The sequence below is a fragment of the Schistocerca americana genome, chromosome 3 (genome assembly GCF_021461395.2).
Source record: "Schistocerca americana isolate TAMUIC-IGC-003095 chromosome 3, iqSchAmer2.1, whole genome shotgun sequence".
Lineage (NCBI taxonomy): Eukaryota > Metazoa > Arthropoda > Insecta > Orthoptera > Acrididae > Schistocerca > Schistocerca americana.
The window spans coordinates 875,377,111-875,399,846 of NC_060121.1; the positions used below are offsets into that span (position 1 = coordinate 875,377,111).

Consider the following 22,736-nt stretch of genomic DNA (forward strand, 5'->3'; position numbering starts at 1 on the left):
TCCACAAAATTCTCCAGACATTAAAATTATTGAGCATATCTGGGATGGATTGCAACGTGCTATTCAGAAGAGATCTCCACCCCCTCGTACTGTCACGGATTAATGGGCAGCCCTACTGGATTCATGGTGTCAGTTCCCTCCAGCACTAGTTCAGACATTAGTCGTGTCCATGTCACGTCGTGTTACAGCACTTCTGCGTACTCGCGAGGTCCTACACGATAAGGCAGGTGCACCAGTTTCTTTGGCTCTTCAGTGTATAGAAGTCCTGACGTTTTCAACCGTTGTCTGAAACCACTTGGCATGTACACCGAGGTGACAAATGTATCGGACCTCCTTTTGCGGGGCGCAGTGCAGTAGCTCGAAGTGGTATTGACTCAACTAGTAGTTGCAAGTCCCCTGCAGAAATATCGAACCACGCTGCATCTGTAGCCGTCCATAATTGCGAAAGTGTTGCTCTTGCAGGATTTTTGTGGACGAACTGACCTCTCGATTACGTCCCATAAATGTTCGATGGAATTCATGTCGGACAATCTGGGTGGCCAAATCATTTCCCGAACTGACCAGAATGTTGTTCAAACCAGTCGCGAGCAACTGTGGCCCGGTGACATTGCTCATTGTCATTGGCAACATGAAGTCCATGAACCGCTGCAAATGGTTTCAGTTCGTTCAGCGGCACCAGAGGATCCAGTCTATTCATGTAAACACAGCCCACAGTATGAAGCCACTAGCAGCTTGCACGGTACCTTGTTGACAACCACGGTCCATGGCTTCGGTGGGTTTGTGCCACGCTGGAACCCTACCATCATCTCTTGCCAACTGAAATCGGGACTCACCAAGCCACGGTTTTCCAATCGCCTGGGGTCCAGCCCACACTGTAAAGAGGCAAGGAGAGACGCTGCAGGCGATGTGGTGTTAGCAAAGGCACTCGCGTCGGCCATCTACTGCCCTAACCAATTTATGCCAACTCCGTCGCCTGTCTTAACGAATACGTTCGTCGTACGTCCTAAACTCATTTTGCGATTATTTCACGTAGTTTTGCTTGTCTGTTAGCACTGACAACTACTCAAACGCTGTTGCTCTCGGTCGTTTAGTGAAGGTCGTCGGCCAGTGCATCATCGGTGGTGAGAGGTAATGCCCGAAATCTGGCATTATCTGCACACTCTTGACACTGTGCATCTCGGAATATTGAATTCCCCAACGATTTCCGAAATGGAATGTCTCATACGTCTACTTATCATTTGGCGTTCAACTCCGTGAATTCCCTCGCGCGGCCTTGATCACATCGGAAAACTACAAATGACAGTTCCGCCGATAAATTTCCCTTTTATACCTTGTGTTTGCGATACTACCGCCATCTGTATATTTGCATATCGCTATCCCATGACTTTCGTCACCCCAATGTTTACAGTCATGAGGCGAAACATTCCGTACACCAACTTAATCGCGTGTTAGGACCCTTTTTCATCGGAGTGCTGGAGCGATTCTTCATGACGTGGATTCGCCAAATTCCGGAGGTATGTGCTACCTGTTGTCTACGGACGAGTCACACAATTCCAGTGAAGTAATGGCCGGTGGTCTAAAGGCTCGAAACTGGCACCCGATAGTACACCGCAAGTTTTCTGTCGGGTCAGATCAGGCGAATTTGGACGCCCTGACATCAATGTGAGTTCACTGGCATCCCCTTGAAATCACTGTAGCACGATCCTGGCCTTGCGGCATGGACAGTTACATTGCTGGAAGGCGGTTTCGCCGTGCCGTTCTACAACACATACGAATGGTTGTATCGTATTAAGTAAGCAATCCACTTATTCCTTCTCCGCTCTATTTCTTCGGCATTTCTTTGCAAGACTGACTGATTGGTAGGTTTATCAGTCCACTTTAACATGCCTCCAGCACCATACCTAAAGTGTTTCAAAAACATTTCATTCCACTTTTGCCTGAGGTCCATGTTTCACAGTCATACAGTGTTATGCTCTAACTGTGGCTCTTAACCACCTTTCTCACTTCAGTATTTATTACCTTTGTACAAAGCATTTTTCTTCTGTTCACGAACGTTGCTTTTGCTACTCTTTTTGTTTCATATCGTCTTCTCTATTTCAGTCTTCTGTTATCTTACTTTCTAAGTGTTTGTGTGATCTTCCTTGTTTCGCTTTATTTTCTTTCCAATAATTTTGATGTTTATTTCTTCTGGTTCCGCAGATCACACGCGGGTTTCTGTCCGTTTTTTGAGTTAATTTCCATTTTTTTACTCATCCCTTTTCATGTATCCATAACTTTTAAGATTCTTTGGACATAATTTCATCCGGAGCTAGGAGAGCTCCGTCAGCTGCAGGGTTAAACAAGTGTCTCTTCCATTTATACTGATTCCTGCACAGCCATGTTAGCACTCGTTTATTGCCTGTTCTATGTAGACGTGGAATAGATGTCCGAAAGAACGTACACCATCTTCATGCAGTTAAGGCTAACCGGCCATTGACCTCCTCCTCCTGTGCGGATGCACACGTATTGCCCGAACTCTTACGGGACTCGGTAAAATTGTCTGCCGCGAGTAATGAGTGTAATGGGCAGGGGCACTACGAATGTAATGTGTGGACATTAAGTTGGCAATGTGGGTCTCACGGGGGGCATGCAAGGGATAAGTCCCTGCAGTCGCACTATCCTCTGTGTCCTCAGTGGCTCAGATGGATAGAGCGTCTGCCATGTAAGCAGGAGATCCCTGGTTCGAGTCCCGGTCGGGGCACACATTTTCAACTGTCCCCGGTGAGGTATATCAATGCCTGTCGACAGCGCAGGGTCTTGATTTAATCATCATTTCATTCTAGAGCGCTGCAAGGTCACCGATGAACAGATACCATCTTCATATAACTGTTCTGGTTCGCAATAAAACATTTTCATATATTGTTTCCAGCTGTAAGTTACTTGCCCATTTTCCATAAGTATTCTTCCTTTCTTGGAGCAGATTGAATTGCTGTCATCTTTTCGTTTTCCAAAATGCTTTCTTATCTAGTTATGTTCCTTTTAACTCGTTTTTTTTTAATTCACACATTTTTCTGTAACTTTTTTGCTTCCGTGTTAAGTAAGTTTCTTACTTTATTGTATTCTGATTCATCTTCCCCTTTTCACTTCCTTCTTAGTACTTTTATTGCTGTTGTTCGCTCCTTTACCCAAAGTTTCTTTCCTTCTTTTGTGAGAGACTTATTGTGTCGTTTGCTGCAGTTATTACTGTCTCATAGATTTTCCCAGAAGAGGTTTCTTGTGTGCCTACATTGTCTTCCAGTTATAATTTTACATCATTATTGTAATTCCCCCCATCGCTTAAAATTTTTAATTTGTCTGTTGCTCAGTTCTCAGGTTTTGGTTTCAATGCGTAATTTACTGTTGTAGTTTGTATTGCACTGCTAGTGAGTTATGGTCGCTGCACGTATTATCAGCTGCAGAGCAACATTCACTTTCTGTGACTTGCTTTCTCAGCTTAAGGATCGGGAAACTACCGCCAGGACGGCTGAGAACAATTTCCGTTGTACTGGATCTCATTACATGACTTCACTTTCGGGTTTGAATTTCCCACTATCATGACGAAGTATAATCGAAGCAGCAACATTCGTGTGTATGTTCTTCAGGGAAATAACGCAGTAGGACTGTTAAGAGGTATTTTCCTTAAATTCAGTCATAAACTTTCACAAACCCTATGAATACCATCGAAAGCGTTTATGATATTCATTTTTCCAGTGTATGAATCAGGTCATGAATTACAAACGTTTCATTGCCTTTTCAAAAGGGAATGCATTTGTAAGTGATGGTAATATTTGGTTAATACTTCGTATCTTGTGGAGAGGAGGATGATAATCACAATTCGTTTTTTTCCCTTGTCTTTTTCTTTTCTTGTGCAGTGGAGTTATTACTGCTTTGTTACAGTTTTTGGGATTTGATTACTTCTCCAGACATTCTATAAACAAAATTTCAATTTCAGTTTGCATGAATTTTTTTCCAACTTTAATCATCTCTACTGAAACACATTTATCCTCTCGTTACTTCCCTTTTTTACTATATCGAAGTGCTTTGTCCAGGTCGTCTGGCATTTCTTGCGCAGTGTCGTAACTTCCGTTAGTAGTTGTAATTTTCATTCGTCTGACGTGTACAGGGTAACAAAATATACAAATTTCGAGGAGTTGGAGATCGTCGCGGCCCTACTACATTGTTAACAAATAAGTGTCCCGAGGAACGTGCTTTGAACTGAAATGCAACCAACGCTGTTTGGGATTGGTTGCACTTGCTGCTTCGACTTCAATTATCATTCAGCTGCACCCAGTTTCCTAAGTGCACAAGTAAGTTATAGTGAACAGGCCAGGTATTATAAATTACTGTAGCTGATACGAATTGATTCTTCTATTAGAAAGTTTTTCAGGAAAGTCCATAAACACTGTTCACTGGTGCCTATTGTGAGGCTGAATCTGTATTAACAGCAAAGTGGTGTACCGATATTGCACAAAACAAAGTCTGTAGACCGATTAGTGAGCCCCTGTGCAGTATAGATAACAGACAGTAAAATTTCAAGGTTCCTGAGCAATGACGCCGCAAGTGACTCACTGTTCGACAAACGAAGCATAAGTAGCGACTGTTCAATGAATAATTAAAAGTTCTGACTGAACCACCAGTTGGCTGCCCGGTGTCTAAGGCGACTTGTCACCTCTCCCCTACCCGTCGGAGGTTCGAGTCCTCCCTCGGGCATGAAGTAGTGTGTAAGCTTAGGGACCGATGACCTCAGCAATTTGGTCCCATAAGATCTTACCACAAATTTCCAAAAAATTTGAACCACCAGTTACAGATTAATAAAAGTTCAGATTGGGGGTAACTGCAGAAAAACTTTAAAATTTGACCGCCATTCAGAACTAGAAGTATTAAAAGTTGTCAGACACGCACTTGGAAAACCTGGCGAAATCCGCGAATACACCAAACGCTACATACGAAGCAGCGTTTGATTCCACTAGCACACAGCCCATTCACTCTGCCCGAGGATACAGCAGATACACCGGGTCTGGGAAGACGCTGCGTGGGGAGACCGCCCTCCCCATCCCTCCTAATTCCTCACTGCTCCCTCTCGACGTAGTACGCATTAGTGCGAGTTACAGAAGCAGGGGGAGGTGGAATGGAAGTCGAGAAGCAGTTGAGCGTTCCGCTCCTTGAAGCATAACGGTAGGACCAGAAATCGACCGTCCAGCACACGTTGCTCTAGAGACGTAGATGCGTGTGCTGTATACAGCTGCTGCTGCACATTTCCCGGGTCCACAGGGAGAAGTGCGCGCGCGCACACACACACACACACACACACACACACACACACACACAGTGTTATCGACAGGACGCGCAGCCAGATACGCGGCGGCCTGTGTTCCGGGAAGTCTGCTGCCCTCTGTCGTTCACAGCTGCGTCCCCCTACCCCCTCCAATCATCACTCCCTCCCTCCCTCCTATCCGCGAGCAACCACAACGCGTCTCGAGCCGCCGGCTGACACCCTCAGCTATAGTCTGCTAAGCTGTTTTATTATTTTTTTAAAAAAAAAAAAAAAAAAAACCCTTGAAGCAGCCAAGGTCTGCGCCGGACGTGGTGGCACCTTTCCAGCGCGACGTGAGATGTGACGTTTAAGACTGGCTTAGTTGTCTTTCGTCGGTCGCAGCTGGAGGACTTGCCTCCCAGAGTGTGGCCAACCGCACGACGTGATCACTAGACTGCGACTGGAACGCGGTACCGGCAGTGATCGGGCGTGGGCGTGGATCAGCCGAGCGGCATCAAAGCAGCGCTTCCAATCTACTGTTTGATTACAGACTGAATCAAGGGCGATTCCTATAGCGCGATAAATATTAAAGTGTGGGAGGAGATGTAACAGTTTGCCGTGGAGGAGCGGCCAGGCCGAGGGAAATATCGAGAACCGACCACGAAAAAGGAGTCCCATTTGTCTCGTTTTGGAGACACGGAGATGACTGATGATTTTCATGTTGGCTATTCTTCGTTAAAGATAATAGCCACTAAACTTCGAAAAATCTTCTCCTGCCTCTGTTCAGTGTATATCTGACGTATCATTCCGACAACCATATGATGTGCTGCGGATCAGTACAAAACATTTTACTTTACTTTATTCTGAGTCACTCAAACATAGAAATCTTGGTGGTCTTCCACGTTATATGAACGCATCGCAAAAAGTGGCAAGAAGGAATATAAATACAGGATAAGTCAGGAGGAAAGGTATATGCTTTGAGCGGTGATAATATTAGTGATTCTGAATAAAAAATTTCATATGGGCATATGCCCTATTACGAATGGTATCCGAGATGAAACAGATTTAATGTGTATAGTTATTTATTATCTGTATTATTCAACCATCGTCATTGTTTACAACCTATTACACTAGAGTAGAGGAAGTTAAGACGAACAATTTGATATGGGGCATTTGTAGTAAATCGATTCGGGAAACCACCTGAAATTGGCCTACAAAAGCTACCTAAGCTGCAGCGCCTGCTCGCATTGCAAGATTTTCAGTATTCTCGCGTTTTTTTTTGCTTAAACTATTAACGCTAGAGAAAAAAGAAGTATGACTTCTTTCTACGAAATTTAATTTAATATTGTACTCAGACACGTTTTGGCTGGGGTGTGTGCGATATTCAAGAAAAAGTACCAAAGTGATACTGAATGTATCTCGGAAACCATTGGAAGTACGAAAGATTTTTTTTTCCAGACTCACCAAAATTATCCATCACGCTACTCTTGAGACTGACGACTTTGGAAAATTTTGTTATGTCCATGTAAACATTAAGAGAGACCAGTATATGGTTTGGTATAACTATTCTGTCAGGTACCGTTGCTTCATTCGTGGGCTAGTCTGTCGCATAGCGAACGAGAAAAAGACTAACGAGCAGTGTACTACGAATTGTGTGACAATAAAAATATGCAAACTTTTCTTCTGCTGTTAGCGCCATAAAATTCTTCAGTTTAGCTGTGAGAAGTTCTTCATTCTACAATAATTGTACGAGACATTATTGGCTGGACATTACATGATGCCAAGTCACAGGACACAACGTTTATACACTTTTTTTAAAGCCACCACTGTACCAGGCTTATATTTATCTACATAATCGTTCACAGTTACGTAAGCCATACTAGTTACGAGTAAAACAGCTTCATTCTAAAGAAGCCTAAAAAAGACTACTATGAAAAATCTAATTTGCAGCTTATCGCTAAAGATCTGTCTTCAGTATTTGGAAATTTGTGGTAAGGTCTTAAGGGCCCTCGGCTTACACACTATTTAATCTAACTTAAAGGAACTTACGCTAAGGACAACACACACGTCCATAACCGAGAGAGGACTCGAACTTATGACGGGGGGAGCCGCGCGGACCGCGCCTCAGACCTTTCGGCTACCCCGCGCGGCCGTCAATATTTAATGATGTTCAGCCATGTAGAATGAAGCGACAGAAAAACTTACAGCAGTACGGCGAGACATTCAATATTTGCATGAAGCTGCATAAATGATTTGGTAGGCCGGGCGAGGAGGCCATGCGGTTCTAGGCGCTGCAGTCTGGAACCGAGCGACCGCTACGGTCGCAGGTTCGAATCCTGCCTCGGGCATGGATGTGTGTGATGTCCTTAGGTTAGTTAGGTTTAATTAGTTCTAAGTTCTAGGTGACTGATGACCTCAGAAGTTAACTCCCATAGTGCTCAGAGCCATTTGAACCATTTTTTTGATCTGGTAGAAAGCGTCGGAAAATCAATATTTGAATAAAATATAGTTTATCAGTTTCAAACAACAGACGTTTAATTATTGCAACCAAATTCCGGCTTGATAGTTCTACACCTGGTATTGTCAAAACGATCCTCCTCAGAAAGAGAAAATCATTTTCTTGCCGTTCTGTGTTCAGTGGCTTTATCTGTACACACGCCACAAACGTTTCTGACTGCTTCCGCTCCTGTTAGTTCTCTGTTGAACTCAAACAGAAGAATTCGTCGGAAATGTTCCGATTTCGCCACTTGGCACTCCATTTTCTAGCGTCCACTGCTCCACTCACTATCTCCAAATGACAAAATATAAACTCAAATAGCTACAGTGAACTACAAATAAAAATGACAGGCGAAAATAAACGCATAGCCACCGGAATACCAACATGCAAAACAAAAATGCAACGAACTTATACACCAACCTAATAATCAATTTACGAATTAGTTCGTGATGCCGAAAGTAGAAGACACGTTGGAAAGACTTATATTTTAAGTAAAAAAAAAAAAAAAAAAGGTCATATCTAGGTAGTCAACAGGTTTGTCATCGCGTTTCCACCCAAATTTTTCGATGCATCCTCTTCTGAACACAACATTAAAATTTTAAAACGTTTCATGCATATTCCGTTTTCCGTCGTGTCACATTCCTCAGATTAATCTCCGTTTTGTAAAATTACAAATTTCTTCATAGAAGAGAACAGATTTTCAAAACAATATTTTTCAAGTGAATCGCATTGAATGACAGATCATTTATTTCCATTACATGCAATTATTACTACCTTCTGTTCAGTGCAGTGCAATAACTACAATACAGTACTAGAGACGATTTGTGCCTTTTGACAGACAAAACAATCCTAACGTTTTACGTCACTTTACGGACATTGCTTTCATGTCATTTGTGTACCAATGAGCACAGGATACCTCGCGGTTGCCGTGCGTCAGCTACAAGATCGCGTTGTGATGGCTTCCATTAGCTCAACACAAATCGTAGTGAAACGGTCTTGGAAGGTTCTTGGGGCTTCATTGCATCATGTTCCGTAGCATTTTGCCAATGTCTGGACCACAGAGGTTCTTTTTATTTATTATAACCGCTTTTGGTTCTCTTCGGGAACGATATTCAAATATAGAGGCGAAAAATTAAAATAAAAATTCAGAAATCTTGCGTACTATTTAATATGCGTCCTTCGTGTCGCCCTGTTCCCTTTTCTTCTACTTTTACTGTATTTATAATTGCCAGTGAAACTGAATATGTGTTGTGGGTTCAGACAATTCATTTTTCTTTAGGGCCAAATTTTGTTGTCACTGTTTTTTAAAGTACAAGGGAGATCCAATAAGCAGCTTTCCGTATTTTATAAAAAAAACTTTACGCACGTTTTATCGTGCTCAAGTGATTTTATTGATATTGTACAATGCGTCTGTTACTTCTTTACATAGTCGCCATGTTTTTCAAGAATTTTTGGTAACGTGATAAAAGTTTTTCCGAACCAGTGTTGTACCAGGTCGAGCCTTGTGCTCGTCTTGAGGAAACTGCGAGCTACCGTCAAAAGAAAGCGTCCCGGACTTCTGTCTCACCAAGTTCACTTCCTTGGTGATAACACTCTGCCCGCCGCAGTTCGAATGACCAGGCGGAACTCGGAAGATTCGACTGGGAAGTGTTCCCGCATCGTCCATATTCGCCAGATATTGGCCCAAGTGTTTTCACATGTTCCTCCAACTCAAAGGTCGTATTGGAGGTAAGTCACATCAACAGTGAGCAGGTGGTTACGAGTAAAGCACCCGAGTTTATACAGCGCTGGTTTGGAGAAACTTGTCACGTTACCAAAAATGCTTAAAAAAATCATGGCAACTATGTGGAAAACTATCAGAAGCATTGTACGAGGTCAATAAAATTATTTGAACATGATAAAGTGAGTATAATGTTTTTTTATATATAAAATAGTGAAACTTACTTAATGGAAGCCTCTCGTACACGGCACTTTTTATTATTTTTACTTATTTAACTAAATATGTAAATATTTGTTGTATATACAGTGTGAATGAGGAGGATATGCAAAAATTTTAATACGTTATTCTATAAGTTCACAAAATGGTTCAAATGGCTCTGAGCACTGTGGGACTTAACATCTAAGCTCATCAGTCCCCTAGAACTTAAAACTACTTAAACCTAACTAACCTAAGGACGTCGCACACATCCATGACCGAGGCAGGATTCGAACCTGTGACCGTAGCGGTCGCGCGGTTCCAGACTGAAACGCCTAGAAACGCACACTGGCCGGCATTCTATAAGTAAAACTAAAGAAAAAAGTTCATATAAACATAGGTCCGCAAATGTTTAGTTACGGCTAATAAAAGATTTTGCCCGAAATTTAGCAACTTCGCTAATATTAAGCCATAGCAAAACTGTACGAGGTTAAAGTAAAGCACGATTTCAATTTGCTTGGCTGGTATTGATCTAGTGAATCTAATAAAACGTGTCCCGTACGTGTATCTGCAGTAGTTTTCCAGAACATTCAGAGAAACAAAGATGTAATTTTGTAAAAATTTTAGTTAATTAACTACTTGGCCCAGTTTGTTTTTTAAATTCCAGACAATTGCACAAAATTTTCAACAGAAGTTGTACAGAATTTAATTTTGGAAAAATGATGTTATAGCGTTAACTAAAACTGTATGAACGTGTCAGATAATCTGCTTCTATTAATACCATAGCACACTCGTAGTCACGTTAAACCGGAAAAAACAAAGCCCAGTGTTAAGGAAGTTGAACAGTGTACATACAATTTCACAATAAATGTTCAAAAATGACTCGAACGAGTTCAATGTATGCGCGTGTATGAACAGATTTTGTTGCACTTTTCAGTTTCACAGGGTTGTTCTTAATTTCATGTATTGCATTCATAATGCGATCATGTAATGTCTCTCGTGTATTGACTTTGTCCTCACAAACTATGTCTTTCATCCATCCCTATACACAAAAATCCAGTGGTGGCTTTTTTTTTTTTTCCTGATCTCATGTTGTTCGTAATTGTTCGTTGTGTATGTTCGCAGCGGACGTCCCATGACAACTGTTAAAGTTCATCGTTGATCCGTTCGCTCAGTTTTCTTTTTTTCTTTTCTTATTGCAGAGGGCAGCTAACCCTCTGTCGGAACACACTGAGCTACCGTTGTTTTGTTTGTTTGTTGTGGTCTTCAATCCTGAGACTGGTTTGATGCAGCTCTCCATGCTACCCTATCCTGTGCAAGTTTCTTCATCTCCCAGTACCTACTGCAACCTACATCCTTCTGAAACTGCTTAGTGTGTTCATCTCGTGGTCTCCCTCTACGCCGGCCGAAGTGGCCGTGCGGTTAAAGGCGCTGCAGTCTGGAACCGCCAGACCGCTACGGTCGCAGGTTCGAATCCTGCTTCGGGCATGGATGTTTGTGATGTCCTTAGGTTAGTTAGGTTTAACTAGTTCTAAGTTCTAGGGGACTAATGACCTTAGCAGTTGAGTCCCATAGTACTCAGAGCCATTTGAACCAATCTCCCTCTACGATTTTTACCCTCCACGCTGCCCTCCAATGCTAGATTTGTGATCCCTTGATGCCTCAGAACATGTCCTACCAACTGGTCCCTTCTTCTCGTCAAGTTGTGCCACAAACTCCTCTTCTCCCCAATTCTATTCAATACCTCCTCATTAGTTATGTAATCTACCCATCTAATCTTCAGCATTCTTCTGTGGCACCACATTTCGAAAGCTTCTATTCTCCTCCTGTCCGAACTATTTATCGTCCATGTTTCACTTCCATACATGGCTACACTCCATACAAATACTTTCAGAAATGACTTCCTGACACTTAAATATATATTCGATGTTAACAAATTTTTCTTCCTCAGAAACGCTTTCCTTGCCATTGCCAGTCTGCATTTTATATCCTCTCTACTTAGACCATCATCAGTTATTTTGCTCCACAAATAGCGAAACTCCTTTACTTCTGTAAGTGTCTCATTTCCTAATCTAATTCCCTCAGCATCACCCGACTTAATGCGACTACATTCCACTATCCTCGTTTTGCTTTTGTTGATGTTCATGAGCTACCGTGCCGGGTGTTAAATCGGGCGATCTCGGTGGCTAAATTTCAGGCTAAATCTTTTATTTGCCGTAGCGCCGTAACTAAACATTTGCGGACCTGGTTTTATACGAACTTTTTTTTAGTTTTACTTGTATAATAACATACTAAAATATTTGCACGTCTTCGTGAATCACCCTGTATAATGGATTTTCAATCAATGTCCGTTATTCTACGCCAACTTTTAATTTTCAAACCTTCGATAAAATGATAAAAATTACTGTTAATGGACCTGTATTTTATATACAAAACAACATAATGACGTATTATTTTGCGACTGCGTGGTTCAGTTTCATGAAATGAGTGAGAGACAGGCTGAGGGTCCTGTCAAACGCATAGACAATGACGCGACTTCGTTGTCCTCTATTGATCACGAAACCGAAGTGCTTTAATTTAAGTGTACGCGCGCTACAAGCCGTGTCAGCTACTATGCCTATTTTAATCACTGCTTTCACAAGGCGTCATATTTTGGGGTAATTTATCATAAGAGAAAAAGTATTCATTGCACGACAGCGTGTAATCAGAATAATAGCTGGAGCCCACCGAAGATCACCTTGCAGACATTTATTTGAGCAACTCGGGATATTCACAGTACCTTTGCAATACATATATTCTCTTATCAAACTTGTTATTAAAATCCATCCCATTTCAAAAATAACAGCGAAGTGCATAGCTACAAAACGAGAAGAAACGACCCTCTTCACTATTCTGGGTTAAATCTGAATTTGGTACAGAAAGGGGTGAATTATGATGCCACAAAAATCTTTGGTCATTTGCCAAATGGCATTAAAAGTCTGACAGATTAAAAACAAATTAAAAGAATTTCTGAATGACAACTCCTTCTACTGAATAGATGAATTTTTAGATGTGAAGTAGTAACTGTAAAAAATAAATTGATTAGTTTGTGTAAAGAAAACTTGTGTTAAAGTGAAACGTTCCACATCATTACGAAATGTCGTATTCATGATCTGTGGAACAAGTATTTATGTATTTATGTACGTATGTATGTATGTATGTATATGCAGGAGGATTGCAGTAGACATACTTCAGTGTCTGTTCCGCTTCATAACACATCAGAGTTATGGTAAATTCTCTGGAAGTTGATTGTATTTTCATACGGTAATTCTAACGATGATTTCTGGAGAGAAGAACTATCCATAATAAATAACAAGAATATTTGTAATATAAAAAGTGAAAAAAATTGCAAACCAAGCGAGGTGGCGCAGTGGTTAGTACAGTGGACTCGCATTCGGGAGGACGACGGTTCAATCCCGCGTCCGGCCATCCTGATTTAGGTTTTCCGTGATTTCCCTAAATCTCTCCAGGCAAATGCCGGGATGGTCCCTTTGAAAGGGCACGGCCGATTTCCTTCACGGTTCTTCGCTAATCCGATAAGACCGATGACTCGCTGTTTGGTCTCTTCCCCCACACAAACCAGTCGAAAACTTACAATGTCTAACGGGGGCCATTTCACAGCTTAAAAAAAAAAAAAAGAGCGTCGTCTTCTGTTTAGGTGCTAGTAAGCGGACCAGATAAAAGTAATTAGTGGCACCCACTCCCACCCCTCCTCTCCCAGATGACGTGACGCTAACGCCGTGAAGCACCGCCCTCTCACCCCGACGTTCAGAGAGGAAATATGTCCAGAGATGTCTCCATACACGCCACACCCAGCTGGAGCCGCTCGTTGATCGCTGGGTCCTGTACAGCTGCCAGACCGCGCGTATGTTGACTGGTACGTTTCACCCTCTGTTCCAAACAGTCGCGGGCATTTCCCGAGGGACTGAGATGGGGTGATTTAGCGGACCGGCCGAGGTGCGGCAGGGCACCTAAGGCTTCGTTCGGTGCCTTGTGGAGACGGCTGCTGTCATCTCGAAGACGCGAGTTATGATGTTACAAAATAAAAGTGATGTTGTTATTCAATGGAAAGTTGGAAACTGAGATTTAGCTTACTGTTTTATCAACCACAATTGGCGTAAAAATCGTGGATTGACCATTGTCATAAAATATTGCATTATGAGATGTGAATAGTTTTCACTTGCAGTTTCGCGTGGGTTGAGGCAGTCACAACTAGCGTGCTATTGATTAAGAAATCGCATTATCGTCTTTCTAATTACTTCATGATCGTAGATACGATCATACCCGGTTGTGAAGGTATTGTTATGACAAAACAATTTCATAAGGGACCAGAAAGTTCTTAAGGGCGCAAAAACAACTGTAACATCACACAAAAGGGAAATTCAATATTAAAGCTGATGCAAAAAGACGATAAAACAGTTTTCTTTTTATCAATGTAACACGCACATTGGGCTGCTGATCTCCGTGTCTGTAATCTTATCAAAATGCATAATTAAAATGAAAATAATACTGAGGAGATGATAGGAATGAGCACTGCTAAATGATTCAGTATTCCCAGAACAAATATTTATTATAAACTAAAACATATATCGTACCTTAAGCTTAGTACTACAATGACGGTAGTTTTTTATGTCCGTATCATGTCCACTGAGCGCTCTTTTATATGGCCATTGTCTTCTTTGAGTCGCTCGTGCGTCGTCACGGTAAGTTATAACAGTTCATCACACTTCACTCAAACTTAGACATCACACGTTTTTATACATTTAGTAAAAAATTAGATCAGACTGCCACAGATCTGCGTCCGTCTTACTTGAGAAAAACAGTACAAGTCTTTTTAGCGCTCAAGGCTTCATTTGTTCTCCAGCGAACAAAATAGTGAAGGATCGCATATCTATCCGTATTTTTCTGTATATATTGCCGCCCAAAGACGACAAATTACATTATTTAGAAAATTCCACCGTCGCCATGCGACGCCTCATTATACATTAATCATTATTTACAAACAAGTATTTGTCTTCTGGCTGAAAGTATTAACTACTCGTATTTGCTGTTTTAATTAAGTCAAAAATAGCGAATATCACATTGCCTCCCATGAGGAGAGAGGGAATGCCGAAGGATTACCTCGATCCTCATGTCCTCATGAGATATTCGTGATTTTTTTTTTTACATAATGTTACTGGCGTACTATGTACATAAATTGAAATTACATTTATAAACATATATCAGATATTTATCACTCTTCAAAATAAAGTTTTTCATTATTTGTTCATCAGTCATTTCATTCCATAATACCAAGATTAACATTTATGTGCATATTTAAGTTTGGTTCATATTTGCTTATAACAATAAGTGAACGTTCATTTCGCTCTTCATGGGATAGAATTCAGAAATTACTTTCTCTTGAGCTTAACAACTAATACATGAGTACAGTGAGTGCTTATTTTCACTAGAGTGGACAATGTTCGAGCATCTGTTGACTCATTGTGGTTCAATTGCAGTTTAATAATGTAGCACTACACTTCGTGATGCTTTCACTTTCTGTGTTAGCTGTCTACGGCGTTCATCATGCAGTACATCTGTCCTTTCCACTGTGGTGCCAGGAATTCAAGTGGCTTCTCGGGTTTTTATTTACAATATGAAACAGAAGAAGAGGAAAATTATTAGTATAACTTACAACCTATTGGGTACATTTGTTAAGGATCGGGACTGGCCTGGAGTTTAGGGTCTTCCTATAGTGCACATTCATTTTCTTTGTCCATCAAGAGACAGGATTATAATTCATTTTAGCAGTGTTCAGGAGTGCCGGTATTAATGGCTTTAAGGTCTGAGTAATCTAACAATCTACTTCTTACTCATCTTAACTTCAACTCAAGAAAATTGCTTAATTTACGTATGAAGATGTAGTCACACAAGTGTACAAATGTCTTTCCTCCAGTATGTACGATGGAAGTCATGGCGGTTAGCAGTTTAAAGTTTGGATTGTTTCGTCACCCACACGTCAGCCACTCACAGCGGCTGCACAGTGTTGCGTGAGCTCCAACACTCAGTATCCGTTCGCGCTCAGGTTGTAACAGAGCTGCTGGTCGTCGAGTGCTCCTTTTTTTTTTTTTTTTTTTTTTTTTGTGAACTTCGTATCACACGAGTGCATCGATACAAACACCTCGCGCGCGTTTTCCATCGGAGGAGCCGGACACTGAAGCTGCCTCCATACTTCTCTGTCAACTGCCTCCCATGAGGCTCACAGGTAAGTGACGACGAATGTTTTAGCTGTCGCTGCACTTAGAACAACACTGAACTTTGCGCTGCACCTGTTGTCGTAGCCTTGACTTCTTTTTACACTTGCAGTACAACACTACCACTAATATACAGTGAACAGTTATTTTTATTATGCACGTCGCACTTTAGTGTGCATCTTCACACAGCATTCGTGCTTAGTTCCTTCGCCGATAGAGTTTTAGTTTACAAAACAACCAATTTTGCAGGTTTCCTCCATTGGTACAGAAAGATCGTATTTGCTGTTTTAATGAAGTTAAAAATAGCGAATATCACAGAGTCTGTGTTGAACAGTTATCACCAGGGTATGAAAGAAATGGTAACAGTCGGCCGGCCAGAAAGTTGGAATGAACATCCTGGTTAACGTTTCAGGGTGGCCTGAATCACTGTATAGACAAAACAACCCCGAAACGTCGCAGAACCGACCGCGGCCTCCACGCATAACGTCTCATTCGGCCGTCGCTGCACTGTCCGCCCCGCACAGTATGAAAAGGGTCCAAACCGCCACTCTTCGGACGGCCTTCAAGTCAGCCTGTGTCCACGCGTTGTTTGGCCCCTTGAAGACTCGCGGCTGTGTGTGACTTCCAGCACAGGCCTTCCGCGATATACCGGAGTCCTAATGTGGCCGCGTGATGTAGCAGACAGTAAGAGCCGCTTTGCAACAACAACTGGTCGCTTAATAACATGAAGTACAGCTTCTCAGGACGGTGCCCACACAACTCGAAAGCAACTGAAATGTCGGTCCACGACGATGCCTGGCAGCTGCTCACACAGACCGAGTGGCGAGGAGTAGGGAGGGTAAAGTCGGCACACGGATCGTGCTGTCGAAAGTTAACGTTGAGCATGCTGAGTCAACGTGCTGCTGAACGCTCAGGAACGATGCGACTTACGCATACGGTACGTGGGCCCCAACGTGGTATATGCGATCGCAACGCACTCCAGCGGCTGTTGTCGGATGTTTCTAGTTCGTAAATCACACTGTTTCCTCAACAGGCGCGCGTAAAATCCCAACGTTAGCTCTATTAAAACACACATTTCCTCTATTGTTCATATCCCAGTCACGTTGTTCTATATGTAATATACACAATTAAAAACTTCAATATGTTTCAAGACAAAAAGGAAAGTACCAGTCCAATCAGTAAGGATACAGGCTTGTAAAAGTTCCATTACAAACAGTGTGACACAAATTTGTAATAGTTCTCCACATAAGATAAACACTATTTTATCTTTCCCACATTTTAGTAAAACCCTAAGGTCATTCTTACTTGATCACTGTTCCTGCTCAGTAGCAGAATCTTTACAACATGTAAATTACGAAACTCAAAAGAAAAATGAACAAAATATCTTTATACAAGTAGCGCAAGCTGTCCTGTAGATTAAGCCAATCGACCAAACTCACTCCTCAGAAAAAGGTAACCATATATTTACATAACATCAAATATTCTAGTATATACTTACATTAAACTAATAATAAAGGGTCAGACCTATTATATACCCGAATGTTAGGAAAAAAAAAAATTTAGATTTCGCGGGACGCGAATCATCATCATCAGATCTCCTTCCTGGTCATGTTTTATCAACGCTACTCACTACGCTAAACTGATAACAACTCGTTTGTGGCCGATTCTAAGATCTTGGCACTTGCTAAATGCTTTTAATCGTAGCTATGTTACTAACTGAAATTTAATTATAACAAATTGTACCAAGAACAATGTGTTTTTGGTGGATCCCCAGTGTGTCGCTACATTCAAATGACATACTCTCATAATACGCAAGTTATAATAATTCCTTTGCCACGAATATGATGTCTCTCATTAGTTTATTGCAACGAATCACGCAGTTAACAACGGGTTTCCGAGTGGTTCTCAATTTACAGGTGCTCAGAAACGGCATGTAGAAGTATAGGCTTGAACTGAATGCCAATATGGCGCCTCAGAGCTCAATGCTGAAGGGAGATGGCGTGCATGTGACGTAGGTGGCGTTGTGCTATCTGATTGGTCAACGTTCAGACTCACTCTCAGAATATCTGACATGCTAGATATTGCTCTGCACGTTCGGGAAGACTCCCGAACGTGCTATTCCACCGAGGCCGACGAGAAACACAGGCCGCGGCGCGTACGTCACGAAGGTAGCCCGGAACTCGCTCGCTCAGCTCAGCAGACAAAATGCGCTTCTAAAACTGTTAACTGGCAGCTGGGCGTGTAAGAGCTAACGAGAATTGCATCTTGCACTGGAATCTACTATTATGAAGTCTTACTGATTAACAGTACTACAGCAAAATTTAATTTCAGGTCAGTACTCGATATAAATCGTATAACGGATTGTTTACTGCATTTAGTATCTTCTGCTTAACAATACTCATTACATGCTGGAAGTGGTGCCTTATGCAACTAATAATCATTTTAGCATGATTTTATTTTATTGTACGTCAAAACAGCCGTAAAAAATTATAAGTAGGCCCATGGACTTCCCATCATTATAGGACTAATAACAGTAAGATTTCATAATAGCGGATTCCAGAAGAAGATTCAGTTTTCGTTTGTACGGACACGCCTAGTTACGAGTCAACAGGTGTAGATACGTAGTTTGTGTGTGCTTTGAGCGAACGAGCGAGCGCAGGACTACTTTCGTGACGTACGCGCCGCGGCCTGTCTTTCTCGTAGGCCTCGTATTCCACACTATAACGTCAGAAACTCGGCACGCTCAACGCTCGGATGTACAGTCCGTGTGCCGACGGCTTAAGGCTGGCAGCTGACGGGCGGCAGGAAGGTGCAGTAGCAAAGTGGTGGCGCGAGGCGCTGCCAGGTCCACTGAGAGCGCGGCCGTGGAGAAACCTCGCGAAGGCACCGCGCCCGTTGCGTGCGGTCGCAGTGGCTCCGGTGTCGGTGGATTCCTCAACGGCCGACATCGGCCGGAGACACAGGCCTACTAGCAGGTGTTCTAGATGCTTCTGAGCAGGTGGTGTCCACGCACCCCTTAAGTCAGCTGCGGAGGCTGAGAGGAGCGGTCGGTACGAGTTTCACACCTTCTAGAGCGCTCAGAAGCGGTCAGTGTGCTGGTTTAAGGTTGTAACTAACATTTTGTTCGGAGGGCTTTTGCTCGGCGAAGGAGAGGCAGGAAATGCATCTGCTTATTGCAAATTTGGATACCTGTTAACTGACATTTTAAAACAGGTCGTACATATTACGACTCTCGTTTGTCCTCCATTTTTGTAGTTTGTTTTGCTTTTATCTGAAACATTTGACAAGGAATAGTAAATACTTTTTTACAATAACGAATAATTTGAGATTGAAATACAAATAACGTGTTAAATGAAACAACAAGTTTACTGCTAACTTTCACTGTCTATTTATCTACACGACACGTTTCAAAGGTTTATACGCCGGCCAGAGTGGCCGTCCGGTTCTAGGCGCTTCAGTCTGGAACCGAGCGACCGCTACGGTCGCAGGTTCGAATCCTGTCCCGGGCATGGATGTGTGTGATGTCCTTAGGTTAGTTAGGTTTAATTAGTTCAAGTTCCAGGCGACTGATGACCTCAGAAGTTAAGTCGCATAGTGCTCAGAGCCATTTCAAACGTTTATACCTCCATTGTTTACAAAATATGACACTATACATGTGATGTGTTACTAAAATGAAGGAACTTGTCACTGCTGAAGACAAATGTTTCAAATGGCTCTGAGCACTATGGGACTCAACATCTGAGGTCATCAGTCCCCTAGAATTTAGAACTACTTAAACGTAACTAACCTAAGGACATCACACACATCCATTCCCGAGGCAGGATTCGAACCTGCGACCGTCGCAGACTGAAGCGCCTAGAACCGCTCGGCCACTCCGGCCGGCTACTGGAGACAGTGCCACAAGTTCATCCAAAAACATAGTAACGCTATACAGACGCATCTCATACTAACAAATGTAAATCGACCTTGATGGGGGTTTAATAAACCTTTGAAACACGTTGTGGAGATAAATAAAACGTGACTGGTAACAGTAAACTTGTCGCTTCATTTGATGTCAATAGTAGTTACGGTAAAGCCTAATGTAAAATGTTTGCATTTAAAAATAACTTGTTGTTGTCTTGTGAAGAATTTAAAAATGCGATAAGACAGAGGAGACATTTGTTAGTGCCATCACAGATTGTGACCTAGGAATGGTTTCTACTAGCTGTTGATCGCCGGTCGCAACAAAATAGTTCGCAGTTAGCAGTAGAGAAATGGTGTTGCATTCGAGTAGAGGCACGGAAGTGAGAATGGTTTGCCTGTCTGTTGCAGGACGCGGCATGAAGTCTGGCTCTACGGCGGTGGAGGCGGCTGTGCCGGTGCCGGTGGCCGCCCCCCGCTTCTGCCCCCGGAGGCGGGAGCGGGAGCGCGCCATCGCCCCCGGTGTGGCGGCGCTGTCCGCCAAGTTCAACGCGCTGTCCGCGGGGGCGGGGGCGGGGGCGGGGGCGGCAGCGGTGGGGCCGCCGCCGGGGGTGCCTTCCGCCTCGGCCGCTGCCTCCTCTCCAGCTGCCGCCCCCGCTGCCACCCCCGCTGCGGCCGCCCCCGGGCCGCCCCCCAGCAGCTCCGTCAAGGCGGCCGTCCGGATCTTCGAGCAACAGCAACAGCAGCCGCAGAAGCAGAAGGAGAAACAGAAGCAGAAGCTGGTGGCAGGTGCGTAGTGTGTCGCTTCTAGGCGGTTAGTTGCATACCGTACGCAGTCGCTACTAAGTTAAGACTATTGCACAAGACTACAATTAAGCCTTACTCGAAGAAGTGTCTTGCAGTGGCTTTTTTTCCATCAACAATTACACTCTACCACTCTAGCAACCTCCGGTTCCTAAGTACTACCTTCTTCTATGCTTTGCTTCAGACTAGTTTCAATGATACCAACAAATACTCGAATAAAGATAAGAGACGAATGGGAGTCAGCACTCGTTCCCTTCTGTACGGAGAAAACTACAAATTATTCCTCGTTGCGACTCACGCGACTAACCACTAGGAGACGAGAGTGGTTCAAATGGCTCTGAGCACTATGGGACTTGACTTTACTGAGGTCATCAGTCCCCTGGAACTTAGAACTGCTTAAACCTAACTAACCTAAGGACATCACACACATCCATGCCCGAGGCAGGATTCGAACCTGCGACCGTAGCGGTCACGCGGTTCCAAACTGACGCGCTTAGAACCGCACGGCCACACCGGCCGGCGGGAGACGAGTGTAATGCGCCACTTGCTCCTCTGTACATTCTGACGTGCAGAAATACTACTACTATTTGCTACTTCTAGAGACAAGCTCTACAGAGCCTTCTCGTGGTTTACTGCAGCACCATTGAACTTTCACTTTACGGTGACGGTTCCCGACGAATTAGCTGCTCCCTGGTAACGACCGCGCGAACCACTCGCCAACTGTCTCATGTTCATTTTATCTACTAGTGTCTCCAGCTGACATTTATATACCCTTTTTTTCAGGGGCTCTTAGGAGTTTCCCGTGGCTATATTGATTCCCCCGTTTCCATTGAAGGTACTTTTAATGGCCGAAGTCTTTCCACAGCTTCGCGAACCTCCTCCCCACCTGGGTTAGCATTTCCTTCTTTTGGGCTAAGTGAGCTGGCGGTAACCATTACCGTTGCTCACAGCGTGTTGTCGCCCCAGCAGTGACCACGGCCGCAAACGTGTAAAATTTTTGCCTCTGGTGTGCTAACCGTAGCGCTAGTTCGCTCTCCTCCTCGTTTCTCATATGCAGTGCGTCTCTCCTGTGCCGTGCCTGTTCCTTTCCACTTAATAAAGTTCCCATTATTTTCATAGCGTCCACGATGGTTTCTCTTATCAATGACATAGGACCTCTTATACACTCATGCTCATAATTGCAGAATGTACTCAAAACTGGCACTAACGGCATAGGCACATAGGCACACACAAGACACTGATCTGTTAAGTCCACGGTATTGGTGATAAGTTGAGAAAACCGTCCCGAAACACATGTGCTACAAAACGCCACTGTTTCCTGCGCATGTACCCCGACATCAATATGGGATATGATCACCATGCACACGTACACAGGCCGCACAACGGGTTGGTATACTCTGGATCAGGTGGCCGAGCAGCTGCTGGGATATAGCCTATTTTTCTTGCACCAGTGCCTGTCGGAGCTCATGAATTGTCGTAGGGGTTTGAAGACGTGCAGCGATACGTCGACCGAGAGCGTCGCAGACGTGCTCGATGGGCTTTAGGTCCGGAGAACAGGCAGGCCACTCCATTCGCCTGATATCTTATGTTTCAAGATACTCCTCCACGATGGTAGCTCCGTGGTGCCGTGTGTTATCATCCATCAGGAGGAAGGTGGGACCCACTGCACCCCTGAAAAGGCGGACATATTGGTGCAGTGTTGTAGCCATGTACACTGCTATTACTTTTGAATTCATTCGGATTGTTAATAACAAATTTCATAAGTGAATATACATATTGTGAGGCTACAGTGAAGATCTCTAGCTCTTTAAGTAAGTGTCTGCAGGATGATCTTGGATGAGCTCTAGCAATTATTCTGATCACACGCTTTTGTGCAATGAACACTCTTTTACTCAATGATGAGTTACCCCAGAATATGATGCCATACGAAAGCAGAGAATGAAAATAGGCGTGGTAAGCTAATTTATTGAGATGTATATCACCAAAATTTGCAATGACCCTAATAGCGTAAGTAGCTGAACTCAAACGTTTCAGCAGATCCTCAGTGTGTTTTTTCCAGTTCAACCCCTCATCAAT

At 43.2% G+C, this 22,736-nt stretch overlaps 1 protein-coding gene and 1 long non-coding RNA gene across 2 annotated transcripts in view; both read left to right on the forward strand.

Moving 5' to 3' along the window:
- Positions 1 to 20,384, forward strand: part of LOC124607379 — a 392,833-nt gene extending 372,449 nt beyond the window's left edge. Inside the window, exon 4 of the long non-coding RNA XR_006978822.1 lies at positions 20,268 to 20,384. This is a non-coding gene — a long non-coding RNA (uncharacterized LOC124607379). The remainder of the gene's footprint in view (positions 1 to 20,267) is intronic.
- Positions 20,385 to 20,535: 151 nt separating this feature from the next.
- LOC124605857 (rho guanine nucleotide exchange factor 26-like) overlaps positions 20,536 to 22,736 on the forward strand; it is a 188,642-nt gene continuing 186,441 nt past the window's right edge. Inside the window, 1 exon segment of the mRNA XM_047137792.1 lies at positions 20,536 to 20,645. The gene's annotated coding sequence lies outside the window, so the exon portion shown is untranslated.